The 10839-nt window shown below is 46.1% G+C and overlaps 1 long non-coding RNA gene across 1 annotated transcript; it reads left to right on the forward strand.

The window, feature by feature from the left end:
* Positions 1-1268: 1268 nt before the first annotated feature.
* LOC137336092 (uncharacterized) lies at positions 1269-6042 on the forward strand. Its single transcript, XR_010966569.1, has 2 exons — positions 1269-1303; positions 2912-6042. It is a non-coding gene; the product is annotated as an uncharacterized lncRNA (long non-coding RNA).
* Positions 6043-10839: the final 4797 nt, after the last annotated feature.

Raw genomic sequence — 10839 nt, forward strand, 5'->3', positions numbered from 1 at the left:
AATTCCAAAGATTCACGGCCCTCTGGGAGAAGAAATTCCTCCTAATTTCCGTCTAAAACGGGCGAACCCTTATTCTTATACTATGCCCCCTAGTTTTATATTTCCCCATGAGGGGTAACATCCTCTCAGCAACTACCCTATCAAGTCCCATCAGAATCTTGCATGTTTCAATAAGATCTCCTCTCATTCTTCTAAATTCCAATGAGTATAGACCAAACCTGTTCAATCTTTCCACATAACACAAACCTTCCATACCTGGAATCAACAGACAGAACTTTCTCTGAACTGTCTCCGATGCAAGTATGTGATTCCTTAAATAAGGGTAGCAGAACTGTATGCTGTACACCAGATGTGGTCACGCCAGCATCCTGTACAGTTGTAGCTTTTACACTTCATCCCCCTAGAAATAAAGGCCAATATTCCGTTTGCCTTCCGGGCTACCTGCTGCAACTGTATGTTCACTTTTGGTGTTTCATGTACGAGGACACCCAGATCCCTCTGTTCTACAGCATTTTTTTAGTATTTCTCCATTCAAATAATGTTTTGCTTTTTTATTTTTCCTCCCAATGTAGATGACTTCACATTTTCCCATATAAGATTCCATCTGCCAAATTTTTGCCCATTCGCTTAACCAGTCAACATCCCTTTGCTGACACTTTGTATCCTCATCGCAAGTTGTTTTTCCACCTATCTTTGTATCATCAGCTAATTTGGCCACAGGATACTCTGTTCCTTTATCAAAGTTATTGATATATATTGTAAATAGTTGAGGCCCCCAGCACTGATCCCTGCGGCACCCCACCAGTTGCAGGAAATTCCCATAAATTTCCGCTCCTCCAATTGGTCCGGTACTCTCCTTAATCACCAAGACCGGGTTAATGGTGAGACTGGCGGTCCTGCGGTGCAGTTGGAAAATTAACATTAATTGAACCCGTCAGTTGCAACATTTAATAAAACGAAATTAAAAGTCCCGACAAAATATGTTCTGGAGTGCAACAAAGTTGGGGGCGTCTACGCTGTTTGTTTTTGTCGGTTTAAATGGCTCGAAGGGCTGCGGTTTCAGTTTATTTTATTGTCCTTTGTCCAAACGCGCTCTCTCTGCTTCCAATGTCTTCGCTTTTCGGCCAGATATTAAGATCATCAATGGCGGCTGCATCACCCAACATGCCGCGCGGTACAGATTGTGCCCTATCTGAATCAGTGGAGCACAGAGCGCAGGCGCAGTAGTGACACTTTATATCGGGCAGTGTGTCCTGAGCATGCGCGGTCAATGGAGGCTGCGGGAGGAGCGCGTTCGGTGCAGGTGAGAGGATCGGAGCAAGAGGATCAATAAACCCCGGGGCCCGGGTCCGGGCTCAGGCCCAGGCTCAGGCTTTACAAACCCCGAGTGCGGCCCCAGACCCGAATATAAAACAGTGAACATTATCCCCCCTCACTACCCGCCGGTTTCCGGTTTCTCCCGTTTCGCTCCGGACCAACTCTCAACAAAAGGCCGCGGCCCCGCGCATTCGCGGTGTAAACTGGGACTTCTCAGGGAGCGTCTGTAAATGAAGGAGAAACGGTGATCGGTCAGGGAGCGTCTGTAAATGAAGGAGGAATGGTGATCGGTCAGGGAGCGTCTGTAAATAAAAGAGTAATGGTGATCGGTCAGGGTGCGTCTGTAAATGAAGGAGAAATAGTTATTGGTCAGGGAGTGTCTGTAAATGAAGTAAAAATGGTGATCGTTCAGAGAGCGTCTGTCAATGAAGGAGAAATAGTGATCGGTCAGGGAGCGTCTGTAAATGAAGTTGAACTGGTGATCGTTTCGGGGGGGATCTGTAAATGAAGGCAAGATGGTGATCGGTTAGGGACCATCTGTCAATGAAGTAAAAATAGTATTGAGTGAGGAGCGTCTGTAAATGAAGAAGAAATGGTGATCGGTCACGGAGCATCTGTAAATGAAGGAGAAATAGTGATCGGTCAGTGAACGTCTGTAAATGAAGGAGAAATGGTCATCGGTCAGGGAGCGTCTGTAAATGAAGGAGAAATGGTCATCGGTCAGGGAGTGTCTGTAAATGAAGGAGAAATGGTGATCGGTCAGGGAGCGTCTGTAAATGAAGGAGAAATGGTGATCGGTCAGGGAGCGTCTGTAAATGAAGGAGAATTGATGATCGGTCAGGGAATGTCTGCAAATGATGGAGAAATGCTAATTGGTCAAAGAACGTCTGTAAATGAAGGAGAAATGATGATCGGGCAGGGAAGTTTTGTAAATGAAGGAGAAATAGTGATCTCTATACCTTTAGTCATCCAGGGAGTTCCAGCTTTGGAGACTGTTCCATTCCTCCTCGTGAGAATCTGTCGACTCTGTACTCAAACCAACTCCTCCCTGAAGGCCTCCCATTCAATTCTGTTCTGCCTGCCAATTTTTGATTCCAATCCACCTGGACAAGATCCCTTTTTAACTCACTGGAATTAGCCCTCCTCCTGTTAAGAATTTTCACATTTGATTGTCCCTTGTCCTTTTCCATAACTGTTCTAAACCTAATGCTGCCCCACTGAAACATGCTCCTCCTGCCCCACTTCATTCTCCACACCGAGCCCACTGCTGTAATCACATTCACTCTCTCACATTCACTCTCTCACATTCAGTTTCTCACACTCTCCCACATTCACTCTCTCACATTCACCCTCTCACGCTCTCTCACATTCACTCTCTCATGCTCTCCCACCGTTTTACTCATGGTTTAGGGATATTGAAAGATGATGCAATGGGTTTGGATTTCAGCACAGGGAGGAGGGAGAGTGTGTGGGACGGGGATTTACAGCTTTGGGGAAACAAGAGAGGAAAGAATGTTCCACAGAAACTAGAATTGTCTGTTCTGAATTTCTATCCTGTACTTACTGTGATAACTTTTATAAACTCCTTTTACAGGGTATTTGAAGGGGAGGATTTGCAGAAGGAAACTCAAACCAAAGATCACGTCAAGATCTGACAGAGTCACACGAGTCATCAGGACCTGAATATCATCGGCCTTTGAATGTGGAAGGAGAAATGTTTGTCTGTTCTGTCTGTGAGAGAAGATTTCAAACATCAGTGTGAGTGGAAAAGCATCGAGACACACACACCCGAGTGAGAGTGTTCCAGTGCACTGACTGTGGAAAGAGCTTTAACCAGTTACACAGTCTGCAAAAACATCAGACCATTCACAGCGGGGAGAAACGGTACACGTGTTCTGTGTGTGGACGATGCTTCAATTAATCGTCCAACCTGGAGAGACACAAGTTCACCCTCACCACGGAGAAACCATGGAAATGTTGGGACTGTGGGAAGGGATTCAATTACCCTTCAGAGCTGGAAACTCATCGAAACAGTCACACTGGGGAGAGGCCGTTCACCTGCTCTCTGTGTGGGAAGAGATTCACTCAGTCCTCCACCCTGCTGAAACACCAGCGAGTTCACACTGGCAAGAGGCCGTTCTCCTGATGTGTGTGTGGGAAGAGATTCACTCAGTCATTCAACCTGCTGATACACCAGCGAGTTCACTCCGATGAGAGACCTTTTAAATGTTCTGACTGTGAGAAGAGGTTTAAAAGTAAAATTAATCTGCTGAGACATCAAAGCGCTCACACTGGGGAGAGGCCATTCACCTGCTCTGTGTGTGGGAAGGGATTCACTCGGTCATCCAACGTGCTGAGACACCAGCAAGTTCACACTGGGGAGAGACCGTTCTCCAGCTCTGTGTGTGGGAAGAGATTCACTCAGTCGTCCAACCTGCTGATACACCAGCGAGTTCACTCCGATGAGAGACCTTTTAAATGTTCTGTCTGTGAGAAGAGGTTTAAAAGCAAAATTAATCCGCTGACACATCAACGCACTCACACTGGGGAGAGGCCATTTCCATGCTCTGTGTGTAAGAAGAGATTTACTCGGTCATCCAATCTGCTGAGACACCAGCAAGTTCACTCTGATAATAGAGCTTTTAAATGTTCTGACTGTGGGATGAGGTTTAAAAGCAAAAGGAACCTGCTGACACACCAACGTACTCACACTGGGGAGAGGCCGTTCACCTGCTCTGTGTGAGGGAAGGGGATCACTCTTTCATCCAAACTGCTGATGCACCAACTTGTTCACTCTGGGGAGAGACGTTTTACATATTCTGACTGTGAGAAGAGCTCGAACAGCAAATACGAACTGTGGAGACACCAACGCACTCACACAGGGGAGAGGCCGTTCACCTGCTCTGTGTGTAAAAGATTTACTCGGTCATCCCACCTTCTGAGACACCAACGAGTTCACACTGATAAGAGACCTCTTAAATGTTCTGACTGTGGGAAGAGATATAAAAGCAACAGGAATCAGCTGACACACCAACGTAGTCACCCTGGGGAGAGAATTTTACATGTTCTGACTGTGAAGGGCTTTAAAAGCACAAATGATCTGCTGAAACACCAACACACTCACACTGGGGAGAGACTGTTCACCTGCTCCGTGTGTGGGAAGGGATTCACTCATTCATCCCACCTTCTGAGACATCAACTTGTTCACACTATTGAGTGACCTTTTAATGCAGTGACTGTGAAAAGAGCTTTAAAAGCAGAAATGAACTGCTGACACATCAACTCGCGCACATTGTGGAGAGACTGTTCACCTGCTCCGTGTGTGGGAAGGGATTCACTCAGTCACCACACGTGCTGAGACACCACCGAGTTCACATTTTAAAAAATTCGTTCATGGGATGTGGGCGTCGCTGGCGAGGTCGGCATTTATTGCCCATCCCTAATTGCCCCTGAGAAGGTGGTGGTGAGCCGCCTTCTTGAACCGCTGCAGTTTGGTGAAGGTTCTCCCACAGTGCTGTTAGGAAGGGAGTTCCAGGATTTTGACCCAGCGGCAATGAAGGAACGGCGATATACTTCCAAGTCGGGATGGTGTGTGACTTGAAGGGGAACGTGCAGGTGTTGTTCCCATGTCGCTGTTGCTCTTGGCCTTCTAGGTGGTAGAGGTCGCGGGTATGGGTGGTGATGTCGAAGAAGCCTTGGCGAGTTGCTGCAGTGCATCCTGTGGATGGTACACACTGCAGCCACAGTGCACTTGCAATGAAGAGAGTGAATGTTTTGGGTGGTGGATGGGGTGCCAATCAAGCGGGCTGCTTTGTCCTGGATGGTGTCGAGCTTCTTGAGTGTTGTTGGAGCTGCATTCATCCAGGCAAGTGGAGAGTATTCCATCACACTCCTGACTTGTGACTTGTCGGTGGTGGAAACGCTTTCGGGAGTCAGGAGGTGAGTCACTCACCGCAGAATACGCAGCCTCTCACCTGCTCTTGTAGCCACAGTATTTAAATGGCTGATCCAGTTAAGCCTCTGGTCAATGGTGACCCCCAGGATGTGTAGATGGTGGGGGATTCGGCGATGGTAATGCCGTTGAATATCAAGGGGAGGTGGTTAGACTCTCTCTTGTTGGAGATGGTCATTGCCTGGCACTTGTCTGGCACGAATGTTGCTTGCCACTTATGAGCCCAAGCCTGGACAAGAGCAACAGCTACATGGGAACAACAACACCTGCATTTTCCCCCGCAAGTCACACACCATCCCTACTTGGAGATATATCGCCGTTCCTTCATCGCCGCTGGGTCAAAATCCTGGTCTTGCTGCATGCGGGCTCGGACTGCTTCATTATTTGAGGAGTTGCGAATGGAAGTGAACACCGTGCAATCATCAGCGAACATCCCCATTTCTGACCTTATGATGGAGGGAAGGTCATTGATGAAGCAGCTGAAGATGGTTGGGCCTAGGACACTGCCCTGAGGAACTCCTGCAGCAATGTCCTGGGGCTGAGATGATTGGCCTCCAACAACCACTACCATCTTCCTTTTTGCTAGATATGACTGCAGCCACTGGAGAGTTTTCCCCATATGACTGCAGGGTTGGATTCTGCTGTTAATCACATCCAGGACTGAACAATATTCATTCTGACAGCTGGGGTTTGTTTCTGCTGATGTTAATAACCCCTATAACTGGGCTAGAGTTTAATATTCTGGACGTTAAATAAATCAGCTTTGTTTTAAACACCTTGTTGTAGATTTTGGTCTTTCCCACCTGAGTGTTTAGCATCACCTGACTGGAGTTCAGAAAGGTCAATCTGGGGGGAGGATCGTCCGGTAGAACAGAACTTCAGCCTGGACACAGTCCTTCAGGGCCACACTGAGAGGGACAAACGGCACTTTGGTCTTTGTCGTCTCTCTTCCCTGGCAGCAAAGTCGCCATGCGGGTTAATCTTGAGGCGTGTAAGAAATGTGTCCCAGCCGCTCTCTTCTTTGCTTCAGGGCTTCTCGGCACGGAACAGAAGGGTCCTGTACAATGGTGTTTAAGAGTCAGGAAGAACAAGAACAATGTGTAAGGATTAACCCATTAACAGATATAATTTAGTATAATTAGAATCAATAGAAGTAGAATGAAAGGTATTATGTATCTATGTATTTATATATGTAAACTACTGTGTTTTAATATAGTATGAACCATGTAACGTGTATTCAATAAGAAAGTGCTGGTGGGCCGAGAATGATGCATGATGGTTATTATAGTCAAGTTTGCAGTTAAAACTAATAGGATGCTGACAACATGAAAGTGGGAAGTAACAGACTGTGGGGAAATCACAGGCACTAAGGGAGGAATGTGCTGTAATAGCATAATGTCTAAAAGACATGTCGATAACTGGGACTGAAGGTTAATTAAATCAAGGAGTCACGCAGGCTCCGGCCTCTCTATCTCGAGCCACCGCAAGGTAGTGAATAGAAGTGTGTTTATACAAACGGTTCTGTGAAGGCTGGCAATGCTCTAAGATAAGGTACCGTTAAGTCTGTCACAACAAGGCACCGATGGTACCAGGAGTTATGCTTGGAATGTAACTTCCGAAGGTTGAGAGACATGAATAATGGTAAAGTGAGAGATGTGAATGTGAGAGTGAACTGCCAGATAGACTGAAAAAGGGGATTAGAAGAGACCTCAAAAGCAGAGGAAGGCACGCGAGATTCTGGCAAGGAAGAAGAGAACTCTTCATTCAACAGATCACAGCAAGAGAGAGACACGGTGCTGCAGTCACTTGGAGGGAGACTTCCGAGGTTTCAAGGAACACAGTGACTATTCCTCTTTGTTACGTATCACCTTTTTTGTACTAATTGTGATATGCCTTTAACCATAATACCAGTACCAGTGGTGATCTTGTTGTTGTCAGGAACCAGTCCTTAGATTGGATTAGATTATAATCCTGAAAATAGTGGTTTAAATCCTACAATTGGCGACCATGAAGGGACTATTTCTGACAACAACCAAAACCTGCTATTACTGGATTTAAGTTAACCAGAGAACCATGGAAAAGATACATCAAAGAAGGGGGCCATTCGGCCCATCATGTCCGTGCTGGCTCGAAGATCAACCATTCTAATCCCACCTTCCAGCACCCGATCCGTAGCCGTGCAGCTTACAGGACTTTAGGTGCAGGTCCAGGTACTATTTAAAAGAGTTGAGGGGCCCTGACTCGACCACCGATTCGGGCAGCAAATTCCATACACACACCACCCATGGGCTTTTACCTTTCTGACCAGTCTGCCATGTGGGACCTTGTCAAGTGCCTTACTAAAATCCACGTAGATAACTTCCACTGCACTACTCTCATCAATCCTCCTTGTCACTTCCTCAAAGAATTCAATCAGATTTGAAAGGCATGACCTTCCCTGAACAAATCCATGCTGACTATCGCTGATTAAACCATGCCTTTCCAAGTGACAGTTCATCCTATCTCTCAGTATTGATTCTAATAGTTTGCCTACCACCAAGGTAAGGCTGACCGGCCTATAATTTTTTGACCTTTCCCTCGTACCCTTTTTAAACAATGGTACTACGTTTGCAGTCTTCCAGTCCTCCGGTACGTCCCCTGTATATAGAGAGGATTGGAAAATGATCCTCAGAGCATCCGCTATTTCCTCCCTGGCTTCCTTCAATAGCCTAGGAAACAATCCATCTGGCCATGGTGACTTATCAACTTTCAAGGATTCCAGTCCCTCTGGTACTTCCTCTCTCGTTATGTTTACCTTATCCAATATTTCACACCTCTCCTCTTTAACTACTACATCTGGATCATCCCTTTCCTTTGTGAACACGGAGACAAAATATTCATTTAAAATCCGACCCACATCCTCTGCTTCTACACACAAGTTACTGCTATCATCCCCGATAGGTCCCATCTTTTCCTTAGCTATCCTCTTGTTCTTAATGTACTGATAAAACATCTTTGGTTTTCTTTAATCTTACTAGCTAGTATTTTTCATGCCCTCCCATTGCTTTCCTTATTTCCTTTATTACATCATCCCTGTACTTTCCATCCTCCCCTAGGCTTTCTGCGGTATTTAGTTTTCTGTGACAGTCATAAGCTTTCCTTTTCTGCTTCATCTTGCCCCATATACTTCTCGACAACCAGGGGGCTCGAAATTTGGCAGTGTCACCCTTTTTCTTTGAGGGGACGTGTCTGCATTGTACCCGTAGAATTTCACTTTTTAGTGCCTCCCACTGGCTTGCAACTGATTTCTCAAGCAGTTGTGTCCAGTCCACTTCTGCCAAATCACCTCTTAGTGCTGTAAAATTTTCCTTCCCCCAATTTAAAACGTTTATTCCTGATTTAACTCTGTCCTTTTCCATAATAATACGAAAACTAACTGAATTGATCACTATCCCCAATATAGTCACCCACTGTCACTTCACCCACTTGCTCATCTTCATTTCCCAGGACTAAATCTAGAATTGCATCCCCTCTTGTTGGGCTTGTCACGTACTGGCTAATAAGTTCTCCTGGACACCGATCAAGAATTTTGCGCCCTCTGTGCCCCTCACACTGTTTGAATCCCAGTTGATGTTAGGGTAGTTGAAATCCCCTACTATTATTGCCTTCTTATTTTTGCACTCAGAAATTCGCCTCCTTATTTGTTCTTCTATCTCCCTTTCCTTATTCAGGGGTCTATAGTACACTCCTAGTGGTGTGACTGCCCCTTTTTTATTTCTTAGCTCAACCCATATGGCATCGATTAATGATCCATTAAGCATATCATCCCTCCTCACAACTGTAATTGATTCTTTAACCAATAATGCTACCCCCCTCCATTTTATCACCCACTCTATCCTGCCTGAAAACTCTATATCCAGGAATACAGAGCTGTCAATTATCCCCCTCTTTAAGCCAGGTTTCCGTTATAGCAATGATATCATGCTGCCATGTGTCTATCTGTGCCCTTAGCTAATAGAACCATAGAAAAGATACAGAACATAAGGGGGCCATTCGGCCCATTGTGTCCATCCCGGCTCGAAGAACAACCAGGTGCCCATTCTAATCCCACCTTCCAGCACCCAGTCCATAGACCTGCAGCTTACAGCACTTTAGGTGCAGGTCCAGGTACTTTTTAAATGAGTTGAGGGTCCTTGCCTCCACCACCAATTCGGGTAGCGAATTCCATACACCCACCACCCTCTGGATAAAAAAGAATTTTCCTGATGTCCCCTCTAATCCGTCCGCGAATCAGCTGAAATCTCTGTCCTCTCGTTCTTGAACTCTCCGCTCGGGGAAACAGGTACTTCCTGTCTACTCTATTTAGGCCCCACATAATGTTGTACTCTATTTATATCACCCCATCCGCTTTGTTCGTAATACTCCTTCCATTGAAGTATATGCCCTTTAACCCCGTCAAATTCCTGTGCTGAACACCATTTAACCTTTGCTTCTTTTGCCTTTCTGAGTGACTAACGACATAAATAACTGCTTTTCCACTTCCTGTTTCCTGGTCAGAATTTGTCCTATCTGTACCTGCCCTTTGGAACCCATCCCTCTGCGATACTAGTTTAACCCCCCGCCCCTAGCAAAAGCCCCGCGAGGATATTGGTCCCGGTTCTGCTTGAGTGCAACCCGTCTCAGAAGGTGGGATGAATTAGTGAATCCCTTCCCACACAGGGAGCAGGTGAACAGTCTCTCCCCAGTGTGAGTGCGTTGCTGTCTCAACAGATCATTTGTGCTTTTAAAGCCCTTCTCACTGTCAGAACATTTAAAGGTCTCTCCCCAGGGTGAGTACGTTGGTGTGACAGAAGGTGGGATGACCGAGTGAATCTCTTCTTACACACGGAGCAGATGAACGGCCTCTCCCCAGTGTGAGTGCTTTGGTGTCTCAGCAGTTCGTTTCTGCTTTCAAATCTCTCCTCAGAGTCAGAACATTTAAATGGTTTCTTATCAGTGTGAACTCGCTGGTGTATCAGGAGGTCGTATGACTGAGTGAATTCCTTCCCACACACGGAGCAGGGGAACGGCCTCTTCCCCGTGTGACTGCGTCGATGAGTTTCAGGATTTGACGGGTAATTGAATCCCTTCCCACAGTCCCCACATTTCCACGGTTTCTCCGTGGTCCGGGTGTCCTTGTGTCTCTCCAGGTTGGACGATCAGTTGAAGCCTCGTCCACACACAGAACACGTGTACAGTTTCTCCCCGCTGTGAATGATGTGATGTTTTTTCAGGCTGTGTAACTGGTTAAAGCTCTTTTCACAGTCAGTGCACTGGAACACTCTCACTCGGGTGTGTGTGTCTCGGTGCTTTTCCACTCACAATGATGTTTGAAATCTTCTCCCAGAGACAGAACAGACAAACATTTCTCCTTCCACATTCAAAGGCCGATGATATTCAGGTCCTGATGAATCGAGTGACTCTGTCAGATCTTGACATGATCTTTGGTTTGAGTTTCCTGTCTGCAAATCCTCACCTTCTCATACCCTGTAAAAGGAGTTTACAAAAGTCATCACTGTAAATACAGGATAAAAATTCGGAACAGACAATTC

The sequence above is a fragment of the Heptranchias perlo genome, chromosome 20 (genome assembly GCF_035084215.1).
Source record: "Heptranchias perlo isolate sHepPer1 chromosome 20, sHepPer1.hap1, whole genome shotgun sequence".
Taxonomy (NCBI): Eukaryota; Metazoa; Chordata; class Chondrichthyes; order Hexanchiformes; family Hexanchidae; genus Heptranchias; species Heptranchias perlo.